Here is a 12,495-nt window from a genome sequence, read left to right on the forward strand (position 1 = left end):
ACTCGAAACCAAGACGGTGCTGCAGCTGTGAGGACCATGAGAAGCTGTGTGAAGACCATGAGCCGTTCATGAGCTGTCCCATGTCGGAAGTCGAAAACCAGGGGGACGGTGTCTGGAGGGAGCATCACCAAGCCTTGGCAGCAGCAACAGACGTGATAAACGAAAAAGGAGCAACGTTGGGACCAGCAAGGTTCAGGGGACTCACCAATTGCACGAGAGTCAGAGCAGGCCCCAAGCAAGCAGGGGAGCCCACTGAAGCCAAAGAAGACCCTCAAGAGAAAATACAGACCAAAGGCACAGGTGTCGCAAGAGGACATCGAACAGCTCACCAAAGATGCAGGCCCATGGTGCAGAGGATGCGGTGAGTTCGAAGATCTTGGCAGGAAGAAATGCTGGAGGCTGGAGCTTCTAGGAGCCCGAAAATCAGAGTACAGAGCCAACAAGCCTTGGCAACGGCAAGTCAACACGATGCACAGGGGTCCTGTTACAGAGGTTCTGACAAGGGATACTGGCCTTAAACTTGCTGAGGGGACAGACCAGGCCTCAAAGGAGTTGCAGAATCACAACCTGTGTTGCTGAGCCTGTGGGGCGTCAGAAGCAGGAGACCGGTCAGGTTTGTTGCAGTGCTGCAGATGCAGGGGAGTGACTTTTTCACTCCCAGGGAGATTCCTTAGGGTGTCTTTGATACCCACAGGCCTGGAGAGGAACCTGGATGAAGCGCAGGCACAGACGATAAAGAAGACTAGCAGAACAGCAAGACCAGGAGAAGCAGAAGTTTTCCTTGGTGCAGTCTCGGTTCCAGGCTAAGTCCAGCGAAGTCCAAGTTGCCCAGACAATCAAAGTTGAAAGGGTTTCGGGTTTGAAACTTGTCCCATGACAAAGCTGAAGCGCCACCCACAGGTAAACCCTTAAGTACCCTAGGGAAAGGGTTCAAATAATTCAAGGGTCCCTCCCTGTCATGGTTCATAACCTCAGTGCTTTATACTATGTGCATAGATTCCTTGGTATGCATTACACATAACTGATATGTTAAAGATTGTACGATTATTTCTTCAAACAAATTATGCTTTGCAAATTGCTTCCTGGTATGTAACCGGTTCAGTCAATCTTGCACATGCAATTAGTTTAGTAGCATAATGTATTATTTTTGTCTTATTAATTTCTTGATTTTTATGTGTATATTCTTGAAAGTTCCAGAAAAGTATTCTGGAAAGATCCAGTGGAGTCCTGAAGAATCCCCGCCCTGTTGGATGTGGTCTTAGCGTATAAAAGAAGTCTGCAGTTGTGAAAATGTGCTTGTTATTGAGGAACTTCTCCAAGGCTGGTGCATTGAGTGGGCACAGCAGCTGTTTTCCCTACCAGCTTGTTCTTTCCTTCATGCCGGCTTCCTGAAGTGAAGAGTTAATTGCGGTGTCTCTGAAAACTGCAGGTTTGATTTATCAGAGCTCCAGGAATCTGGTATGAGATTTGCCTTCGATGTATTTTTCCAGCATTTGCTTATTTAAGGAAAAGACATGGCTCACTCGTAAATAATGAGCAGCAAGTTTTGGTTCATGGAAGATTTTGAAAGTAATTAAACAGCTTGTTTTCCAGATATTATCTCGGCAATAGTGCAACAGTGCTTAATTAAGGGTAAAGACATTTCGAGAGAAACAATATTTTAACCACATTCCGAAAGTGATAATTTTCAACGTTTTTGAAAGTTTTAGTTCAACAGTGCCTAATTAAGGTTAAAGACATTTCGAGAGATACAATGTTTTAAGTACATTCCGAAGGTGATCATTTTCAAAGTCTTTGAAGGTTTAACAGAGAATGATATGTTTACAAAAACCCAGCGAATAAGATTTATTGCAAGTTGATTCAGAGATATAATCTCCAAAGGCATTTATCTAAATTAACCTTTTTATTTAATAAAATACAGTTTACAGACTTTGAGACTTTAACCCTCAAAAATGAAAGCAACAGTGGATTAATAGCTACATTGAGAGTATTCAAGGATAACATTTTATTTACATGTAAGGACAAGGGTATGAATACAAATTAAAGCTCAAGTCATTACCATCAATATCGTAGAAGGATTTAATTTGCCTGCTGTCTCGTTCCAGGTTTCCCTCCCCGGGGGAAAATTAATAACGAAGCGCGGTAGCCCGTGCTTCGTTTTTTTTAATTTTGTGGCCGGATCCGCGGATCCTTAGCACAACTCGCTGTTTTAAAAAAAAAAAAAGCTTTTTTGGGACCCCCGAAGCAGGCCTAGGGGGTCAGGGGGTTTCTACCCTGCCCCCTTTTCTTGTTTTGCGCGTTTGTTTTTCTCTTTTCTTGTGCCTTGGTTCTACCGAGGCACAAGATGGCTGCCAACACTTCCTGGTTTTGAGTGTTGACAGCCAATTAGAATGCAGCTCGTGCTCGGCAGGGTGCGCGATCCACCGTGCCTCTATATATCAATCTTTTTTTTTTTTATGGATTTACACCATTTAAGAAGAAGAGTTCTTTCTGAGGCAAGGACTACCTTTATGCCAAATTTGGTGTAATTCCGTTCAGCAGTTCGAGCTGAAACGTGATCAAGCCGATAGGTGAAACGCGTTGTTTCCTGCCAAAATAAATTTTTGTGCACCAGCAACTTTAGTGTTCGAGTACGTCTTTGTATATTCATGGTGCCGCTCGCTAGAGGTTTCTGGGCATTTGTCTTTCCCCCCGCTACAGGAGTAGCGCTCCGAGCTCCCTGCTTTCTTCTGGACCCTCGAGGAGAGAACAACATCTTTCTGGCCGCAGAGGAGGTGAGAGGCGCGGCGACCGGGACTGCGAGGACCAGCATTCCTGCAATCACCAACAGCTGGTTCCTCTTCCCGGCCGAGCCGCGCCCCCTCCCAGTGCCACGCCTCCTCCCTGAGTGCTATTTACCTCTCGCGGCCCCCGCTCCGCGGGAGCTGCTCGCTAGAGGTTTCTGGGCATTTGTCTTTCCCCCTCGCTACAGGAGTAGCGCTCCGAGCTCCCTGCTTTCTTCTGGACCCTCGAGGAGAGAACAACATCTTTCTGGCCGCAGAGGAGGTGAGAGGCGCGGCGACCGGGACTGCGAGGACCAGCATTCCTGCAATCACCAACAGCTGGTTCCTCTTCCCGGCCGAGCCGCGCCCCCTCCCAGTGCCACGCCTCCTCCCTGAGTGCTATTTACCTCTCGCGGCCCCTGCTCCGCGGGAGCCGCTCGCTAGAGGTTTCTGGGCATTTGACTTTCCCCCTCGCTACAGGAGTAGCGCTCCGAGCTCCCTGCTTTCTTCTGGACCCTCGAGGAGAGAACAACATCTTTCTGGCCGCAGAGGAGGTGAGAGGCGCGGCGACCGGGACTGCGAGGACCAGCATTCCTGCAATCACCAACAGCTGGTTCCTCTTCCCGGCCGAGCCGCGCCCCCTCCCAGTGCCACGCCTCCTCCCTGAGTGCTATTTACCTCTCGCGGCCCCCGCTCCGCGGGAGCCGCTTGCTAGAGGTTTCTGGGCATTTGTCTTTCCCCCTCGCTACAGGAGTAGTGCTCCGAGCTCCCTGCTTTCTTCTGGACCCTCGAGGAGAGAACAACATCTTTCTGGCCGCAGAGGAGGTGAGAGGCGCGGCGACCGGGACTGCGAGGACCAGCATTCCTGCAATCACCAACAGCTGGTTCCTCTTCCCGGCCGAGCCGCGCCCCCTCCCAGTGCCACGCCCCCTCCTAAATTTAAGCAGGGCCGGCAACGCGCATCGCGGGACGCGCGCGGGTCGAAGCCCGGGCAAAGCCCGGGCCAAGGGCGGGCCCGTTTTAGCCTGTTCGAGACCGAGTAAGGCCGGGCTGGGCCACCCCCCTTGGCCTTGTGATCTGTTCTATACGAATCTAAACCAAGGTACTTTTGTCGCTTCACAGTATTGACTTTTCTTCGTACTTAATCTTTTTCACTTTCCCCCACCATGACCAGGGGAACTAGAAGCAAGACGGCCAAGAAATCTGCCCTGCTTACTGGCCCGCTCGACCAATTTCTCAGTAGAACTAATGAGGCTATTAACCTAAGTATTTCCTTATTGGAGCGGAGGGTGTCACAGGACTTGGCTATTGCTCGGAGGTCCTCCCTGGGCCTTCTAGCATCAGTTCAATCGCCACATCAATTATCTACATCCATCCCGGTGTTATTGCAACCTAATGTTACAGCTGAGGTCCATTCCATCCCGAATACGGTTGACCTATCAGCTACTAACATTATTTCTGATCTTGACTCCACGGAAAACTTAGAGAACTCCCCTGACCTTCAGTCATTGCTATCTCAAGATCATTGCCCTGAGATTCAGCTAAGGGGGGCAAAGGAGGGCGCTGTCCCAAAACAAGCGAAGGACCCAAAGAATAGCAATCCCATGAGTTTTGAACCAGCTATTTCTAATACGAAAGGGGCAACCATTAATCCACAGCAGGGCGCCCAGAAGGATCCCAATTTGTCATCTACCACCACACCGGAACCTATTTTACATCCAGTGTTTACGTCCAATGAAGGGGATGCTTGTTCTTTGGGGATGTTAATTCTCAGCTTCTAGCGAACATTCGGGAACTTTTACATCACGTTTTGAAACCCCTAGAACTTAGCATTATGTCAATCGAAAAAAAACTTGCCACTCTTACCCAGAAACCTTCGACCCAGCTTAGTCTGGCCCAAGTAAAACAGGGGGTGGGTATAACGATCCCTCCTAGATCAGGAGCACAAGGGGTCCAGTCGGCTAGCAAAGTTAATTGTCCCCCTACATTAAATATTCAGTCTAATTTAAACAAGCATAAAAAGCCAGAAACATCTTCTTCAACCCCGAAAGGGAGTGTGCGTACGGCCGATAACACGGCCACCCTTCCCTGTCAGCCCACCCCTACCCAGTCTACCCAGCCCACTCTGTCTGCACCCAACAAGGGTTTGCCCCAAACATCAAATAAAAGGCCCACCACCCCACTACTACCCCAGCACTCTACGTCGACTCGACCTGAAGAGGGAAAAAAGGGCTTTAGGACTAGGCGTCCCGTTCACCGATCACCAGAAGTGTCCCCCTTTACTTTCATCCTTACTGGGGTCCCCGAGCTACCCACTAATAAGGAGGAGCCATCCTGGTCCCTTTGGAACAAGGTCTCACAGTGGCTCACTATGAACAGGTCCCTTCAACCTCCCCAAAATAGTCGAATCTCGGCAGTACGTAGGGTGCCATGGATCGGGGATGAACCCAAAAATATTCAGGGAGACTGTATCATAGTGACCTGCGATGATCCAGATATGGTGGACTATATTTGTTCCTGGCCCGCTCTGGCCAAGAAGGGGGGGATTGATGCCCATCGCCTCTCCTCCTTCTATCCCTATACACGTAGTCAACAGAATTTGGGAGCACACAATTGGGTATATCCACCTGAGCGCCAGCAATCAATAGTTCCTAACTGGGCGCTACCATCTGTGCGCCCGCCCCCGACAGTCCCAAAATGGGCACAACCATTTGAGCGCAAATACCCGCCAGTCCCAAATTGGGTGCAACCACCGGAACTGCAGCAGCCGATAGTATCTAACTGGGTACAACCCCTTGAGAGTCAGTACCCGAGTGTTCCATTCTGGGTACAACCCCCTGAGAGTCAGACTCCGATAGCTCCCAATTGGGTGCTACCACCTGAGCGCCAATTTTTGACAGGCCGAAACTGGGCACAACCTCCCGAACGCACGTGGAATAAAACAGACTCTTGGTACCCACAGAAGAATAGAAGTAGAGAGTGGGGTCAGCGGCCGTGGCGCCCTATTAGCGACCGCCCTACCGTTGGGGGGTGGAAGGGTATCCCCATTAGCAATAGGTTTGACTGCCTGGAAATGGTCGATTGACCTTCGGCCACTCCACTTAGGGAAGATTCTATCCAGGGGGACCAGGGGACAGATGAGACGATAGGTAGCACTATGGTTACTTTCCATGAAGCTCATATAGCCCCAGACCTACTCTGTGACTCAAACTCCATCAGAACCATAGTAGCCCCCCTTACCCTATGCAGGATCCCTGACTCCGAAGTAGCCGCTCCAGTGGTCCATCAGGAGCCACTTAAAGAGCTCATAGGTGACAAGCAGGTTGGTCCTGACATCTCGCCCGCCCCACCACGAGATAGGGCTACCCTTACAGCAGTTAAATCGGCAGGGCTTAACTTTGTTACCTGGAATGTAGCAGGCATTTCAGGTAAACTGAATACCCCTTTTTGGGAGGAATTTATAGGGGCCGGACATGATATTATTTTCCTTCAAGAAACGTGGTGCCAAAAAACAATTTATGTAGAGGGATATTCGTCATACTGCCTTAATGCATCTAACTCTCCTTCGGGCAGAGCTATGGGTGGGCCTATTGATGTTAATCTCCAACAAGATGATTGATTTTAACATCAAGAGCTATTCCTTCATTGAACCCCATAGTCAGGTGCTACGGTTAGAGGCCAACAAATATAGAGATCTAATCCTCGTTAATTTTTATAATAACATCTTTGATGCTTCTAGGGGTAACATCTTATTCCCCCTGGAAAATGAACTTAATAGTGTACTGGCTTCCTCCCGGAGAGTGGCAGCCATCCTGTGGGCTGGCGATTTTAACCTTCAGCCTTGCCATCTAGCACCCGGTAACCCATGTGGTTTCAGGAGCGAGCTGGGTAATTACGGGGTGACAGACAAAGCGGATTCGTCTCACTTCCCTCACTGTACTTATGGTAATCTTTTAAATAATTTGATAGCCAAATTCGATTTAGATCTGCTTTGCTGCAATAGAAACAAGTCTAACTATCCTTGTCCTACATTTACAGGCAGACACGCTAATACTAATATAGATCATATCTTGCTTTCAAACACTAGTGACTTTACCAACTTATGGGTGAACGAAGAATCACTTAGTGATCATAATAGTATCTTTTTAACCCTACTGGGCTGGGGGTCTAAGACATTCAATAACGAATTTTGTTCTACTGATATAGCCCCCTTGAGACCAAACGGCCCCAGAATTAAGTGGGCCGGAGTCGATCCTGTGAAAAAACTTAAGGAGGTCATTGATAAATGTCAAGATGAGATCTTTTATTGTCTAGGCGAAGAGACCAACATGACTACTTTGGTGTCTAGTTACACCAGGATAAATATTGCTATAGAAGCCATTTTTACTAAGAAGCAACCCAAAACCAGGGTATCTAGGATGGGATGGTTTGATAAACCCTGTACCTCGTCCTTACGTGAACTCAAAAAGGCTTTATGCATTAAACCACGCAATCATAACTACATTAAATCCTTGCGTGTTTAACATAAGGAGGCTCTCTCTAACAGGAAAAAGGCTTTACAAGTAGAAGCCTGGGATAACCTTAATCAAGCTGCGGAATCCCAAAATAGTAAACTCTATTGGGAAACTATAAATAGCCCTTTTCTTAATACCGAGGGGATCCCAGAACTTACATCTTATGTAGCCTGTAACGCATGGATTGAACATTTCTCCAATATTTTTAACCCGGAAGGGAAGACATTAGAAATTTCGGTCCAAGAGGTTTCATTCTGGTTGCCCCTACCATTAGGAATTACTTTGGATGAGGTCTATGAAGGATTGTCTGATAGTAAAGGAGGTAAGGCCCCTGGCCCCGACGGGGTACCCATAGACCTTCTCAAAGCTGAAATGAATCTGTGGGCACCCATTCTAGTGAGGGTTTTCAATGCTGCAGCCGAGGGTAGCCCACCACCATCCTGGGGCCAATCAGTTATAATTCCCATATTTAAAAAAGGTAGCAAATCAGAGGCAAGTAATTATCGCCCTATTTCCTTATTGGATGCCTCTGTGAAGGTAATGAGTCGAATTATGTTACTGAGGTTGGAAAAGTCTATGGGTCGCACACTTCTGACCTCACCAGCGGGTGTAACCCTCGAGCATCATGGTAAATGCAGTCTTTAGGCGTGAGCTGACGAGCTCGGATCCCGCACCCGCGCCTTGAGAGGTATCAACCTGAGAACATTTGGCAGCCTGCACAGCAAACCCCTGACTGACCTACACTCTGCTGACGAGGAACAATAATTCCGAAACACCGGTGTCCAGAGTTGGTGCTGCAAACTTGCATATACACACAAACTTTCGAAATAGCGCACTCGCTACAGAACTGCATCTACCGTGATGCTCCTGGGGTTCACCCGCTGGTGGGTGGAGTCGGAGTGCGACCCATTGACTTCTACTTAATGGCTCCCTCGAGTCATGAGCTGACGAGCTCGGATCCCGCACCCGCGCCTTGAGAGGTATCAACCTGAGAACATTTGGCAGCCTGCACAGCAAACCCCTGACTGACCTACACTCTGCTGACGAGGAACAATAATTCCGAAACACCGGTGTCCAGAGTTGGTGCTGCAAACTTGCATATACACACGAACTTTCGAAATAGCGCACTCGCTACAGAACTGCATCTACCGTGATGCTCCTGGGGTTCACCCGCTGGTGGGTGGAGTCGGAGTGCGACCCATTGACTTCTACTTAATGGCTCCCTCGAGTCATGAGCTGACGAGCTCGGACCCCGCACCCGCGCCTTGAGAGGTATCAACCTGAGAACATTTGGCAGCCTGCACAGCAAACCCCTGACTGACCTACACTCTGCTGACGAGGAACAATAATTCCGAAACACCGGTGTCCAGAGTTGGTGCTGCAAACTTGCATATACACACGAACTTTCGAAATAGCGCATTAGCTACAGAACTGCATCTACCGTGATGCTCCTGGGGTTCACCCGCTGGTGGGTGGAGTCGGAGTGCGACCCATTGACTTCTACTTAATGGCTCCCTCGAGTCATGAGCTGACGAGCTCGGATCCCGCACCCGCGCCTTGAGAGGTATCAACCTGAGAACATTTGGCAGCCTGCAAAGCAACCCCCTGACTGACCTACACTCTGCTGACGAGGAACAATAATTCCGAAACACCGGTGTCCAGAGTTGGTGCTGCAAACTTGCATATACACACGAACTTTCGAAATAGCGCACTCGCTACAGAACTGCATCTACCGTGATGCTCCTGGGGTTCACCCGCTGGTGGGTGGAGTCGGAGTGCGACCCATTGACTTCTACTTAATGGCTCCCTCGAGTCATGAGCTGACGAGCTCGGATCCCGCACCCGCGCCTCGAGAGGTATCAACCTGAGAACATTTGGCAGCCTGCACAGCAAACCCCTGACTGACCTACACTCTGCTGACGAGGAACAATAATTCCGAAACACCGGTGTCCAGAGTTGGTGCTGCAAACTTGCATATACACACGAACTTTCGAAATAGCGCACTCGCTACAGAACTGCATCTACCGTGATGCTCCTGGGGTTCACCCGCTGGTGGGTGGAGTCGGAGTGCGACCCATTGACTTCTACTTAATGGCTCCCTCGAGTCATGAGCTGACGAGCTCGGATCCCGCACCCGCGTCTTGAGAGGTATCAACCTGAGAACATTTGGCAGCCTGCACAGCAAACCCCTGACTGACCTACACTCTGCTGACGAGGAACAATAATTCCGAAACACCGGTGTCCAGAGTTGGTGCTGCAAACTTGCATATACACACGAACTTTCGAAATAGCGCACTCGCTACAGAACTGCATCTACCGTGATGCTCCTGGGGTTCACCCGCTGGTGGGTGGAGTCGGAGTGCGACCCATTGACTTCTACTTAATGGCTCCCTCGAGTCATGAGCTGACGAGCTCGGACCCCGCACCCGCGCCTTGAGAGGTATCAACCTGAGAACATTTGGCAGCCTGCACAGCAAACCCCTGACTGACCTACACTCTGCTGACGAGGAACAATAATTCCGAAACACCGGTGTCCAGAGTTGGTGCTGCAAACTTGCATATACACACGAACTTTCGAAATAGCGCACTCGCTACAGAACTGCATCTACCGTGATGCTCCTGAGGTTCACCCGCTGGTGGGTGGAGTCGGAGTGCGACCCATTGACTTCTACTTAACGGCTCCCTCGAGTCATGAGCTGACGAGCTCGGATCCCGCACCCGCGCCTTGAGAGGTATCAACCTGAGAACATTTGGCAGCCTGCACAGCAAACCCCTGACTGACCTACACTCTGCTGACGAGGAACAATAATTCCGAAACACCGGTGTCCAGAGTTGGTGCTGCAAACTTGCATATACACACGAACTTTCGAAATAGCGCACTCGCTACAGAACTGCATCTACCGTGATGCTCCTGGGGTTCACCCGCTGGTGGGTGGAGTCGGAGTGCGACCCATTGACTTCTACTTAATGGCTCCCTCGAGTCATGAGCTGACGAGCTCGGATCCCGCACCTGTGCCTTGAGAGGTATCAACCTGAGAACATTTGGCAGCCTGCACAGCAAACCCCTGACTGACCTACACTCTGCTGACGAGGAACAATAATTCCGAAACACCGGTGTCCAGAGTTGGTGCTGCAAACTTGCATATACACACGAACTTTCGAAATAGCGCACTCGCTACAGAACTGCATCTACCGTGATGCTCCTGGGGTTCACCCGCTGGTGGGTGGAGTCGGAGTGCGACCCATTGACTTCTACTTAATGGCTCCCTCGAGTCATGAGCTGACGAGCTCGGATCCCGCACCCGCGCCTTGAGAGGTATCAACCTGAGAACATTTGGCAGCCTGCACAGCAAACCCCTGACTGACCTACACTCTGCTGACGAGGAACAATAATTCCGAAACACCGGTGTCCAGAGTTGGTGCTGCAAACTTGCATATACACACGAACTTTTGAAATAGCGCACTCGCTACAGAACTGCATCTACCGTGATGCTCCTGGGGTTCACCCGCTGGTGGGTGGAGTCGGAGTGCGACCCATTGACTTCTACTTAATGGCTCCCTCGAGTCATGAGCTGACGAGCTCGGATCCCGCACCCGCGCCTTGAGAGGTATCAACCTGAGAACATTTGGCAGCCTGCACAGCAAACCCCTGACTGACCTACACTCTGCTGACGAGGAACAATAATTCCGAAACACCGGTGTCCAGAGTTGGTGCTGCAAACTTGCATATACATACGAACTTTCGAAATAGCGCACTCGCTACAGAACTGCATCTACCGTGATGCTCCTGGGGTTCACCCGCTGGTGGGTGGAGTCGGAGTGCGACCCATTGACTTCTACTTAATGGCTCCCTCGAGTCATGAGCTGACGAGCTCGGATCCCGCACCCGCGCCTCGAGAGGTATCAACCTGAGAACATTTGGCAGCCTGCACAGCAAACCCCTGACTGACCTACACTCTGCTGACGAGGAACAATAATTCCGAAACACCGGTGTCCAGAGTTGGTGCTGCAAACTTGCATATACACACAAACTTTCGAAATAGCGCACTCGCTACAGAACTGCATCTACCGTGATGCTCCTGGGGTTCACCCGCTGGTGGGTGGAGTCGGAGTGCGACCCATTGACTTCTACTTAATGGCTCCCTCGAGTCATGAGCTGACGAGCTCGGATCCCGCACCCGCGCCTTGAGAGGTATCAACCTGAGAACATTTGGCAGCCTGCACAGCAAACCCCTGACTGACCTACACTCTGCTGACGAGGAACAATAATTCCGAAACACCGGTGTCCAGAGTTGGTGCTGCAAACTTGCATATACACACGAACTTTCGAAATAGCGCACTCGCTACAGAACTGCATCTACCGTGATGCTCCTGGGGTTCACCCGCTGGTGGGTGGAGTCGGAGTGCGACCCATTGACTTCTACTTAATGGCTCCCTCGAGTCATGAGCTGACGAGCTCGGACCCCGCACCCGCGCCTTGAGAGGTATCAACCTGAGAACATTTGGCAGCCTGCACAGCAAACCCCTGACTGACCTACACTCTGCTGACGAGGAACAATAATTCCGAAACACCGGTGTCCAGAGTTGGTGCTGCAAACTTGCATATACACACGAACTTTCGAAATAGCGCACTCGCTACAGAACTGCATCTACCGTGATGCTCCTGAGGTTCACCCGCTGGTGGGTGGAGTCGGAGTGCGACCCATTGACTTCTACTTAACGGCTCCCTCGGGTCATGAGCTGACGAGCTCGGATCCCGCACCCGCGCCTTGAGAGGTATCAACCTGAGAACATTTGGCAGCCTGCACAGCAAACCCCTGACTGACCTACACTCTGCTGACGAGGAACAATAATTCCGAAACACCGGTGTCCAGAGTTGGTGCTGCAAACTTGCATATACACACGAACTTTCGAAATAGCGCACTCGCTACAGAACTGCATCTACCGTGATGCTCCTGGGGTTCACCCGCTGGTGGGTGGAGTCGGAGTGCGACCCATTGACTTCTACTTAATGGCTCCCTCGAGTCATGAGCTGACGAGCTCGGATCCCGCACCCGCGCCTTGAGAGGTATCAACCTGAGAACATTTGGCAGCCTGCACAGCAAACCCCTGACTGACCTACACTCTGCTGACGAGGAACAATAATTCCGAAACACCGGTGTCCAGAGTTGGTGCTGCAAACTTGCATATACACACGAACTTTCGAAATAGCGCACTCG

General features: G+C 50.4%; 1 protein-coding gene across 3 annotated transcripts in view; it reads right to left on the minus strand.

The window, feature by feature from the left end:
• Window positions 1–12,495, minus strand: part of ZSWIM8 (zinc finger SWIM-type containing 8) — a 2,353,271-nt gene that overhangs the window by 235,939 nt on the left and 2,104,837 nt on the right. The window lies entirely within an intron of this gene.

This window comes from Lissotriton helveticus, chromosome 5_1, assembly GCF_964261635.1.
Source record: "Lissotriton helveticus chromosome 5_1, aLisHel1.1, whole genome shotgun sequence".
Classification (NCBI taxonomy): domain Eukaryota; kingdom Metazoa; phylum Chordata; class Amphibia; order Caudata; family Salamandridae; genus Lissotriton; species Lissotriton helveticus.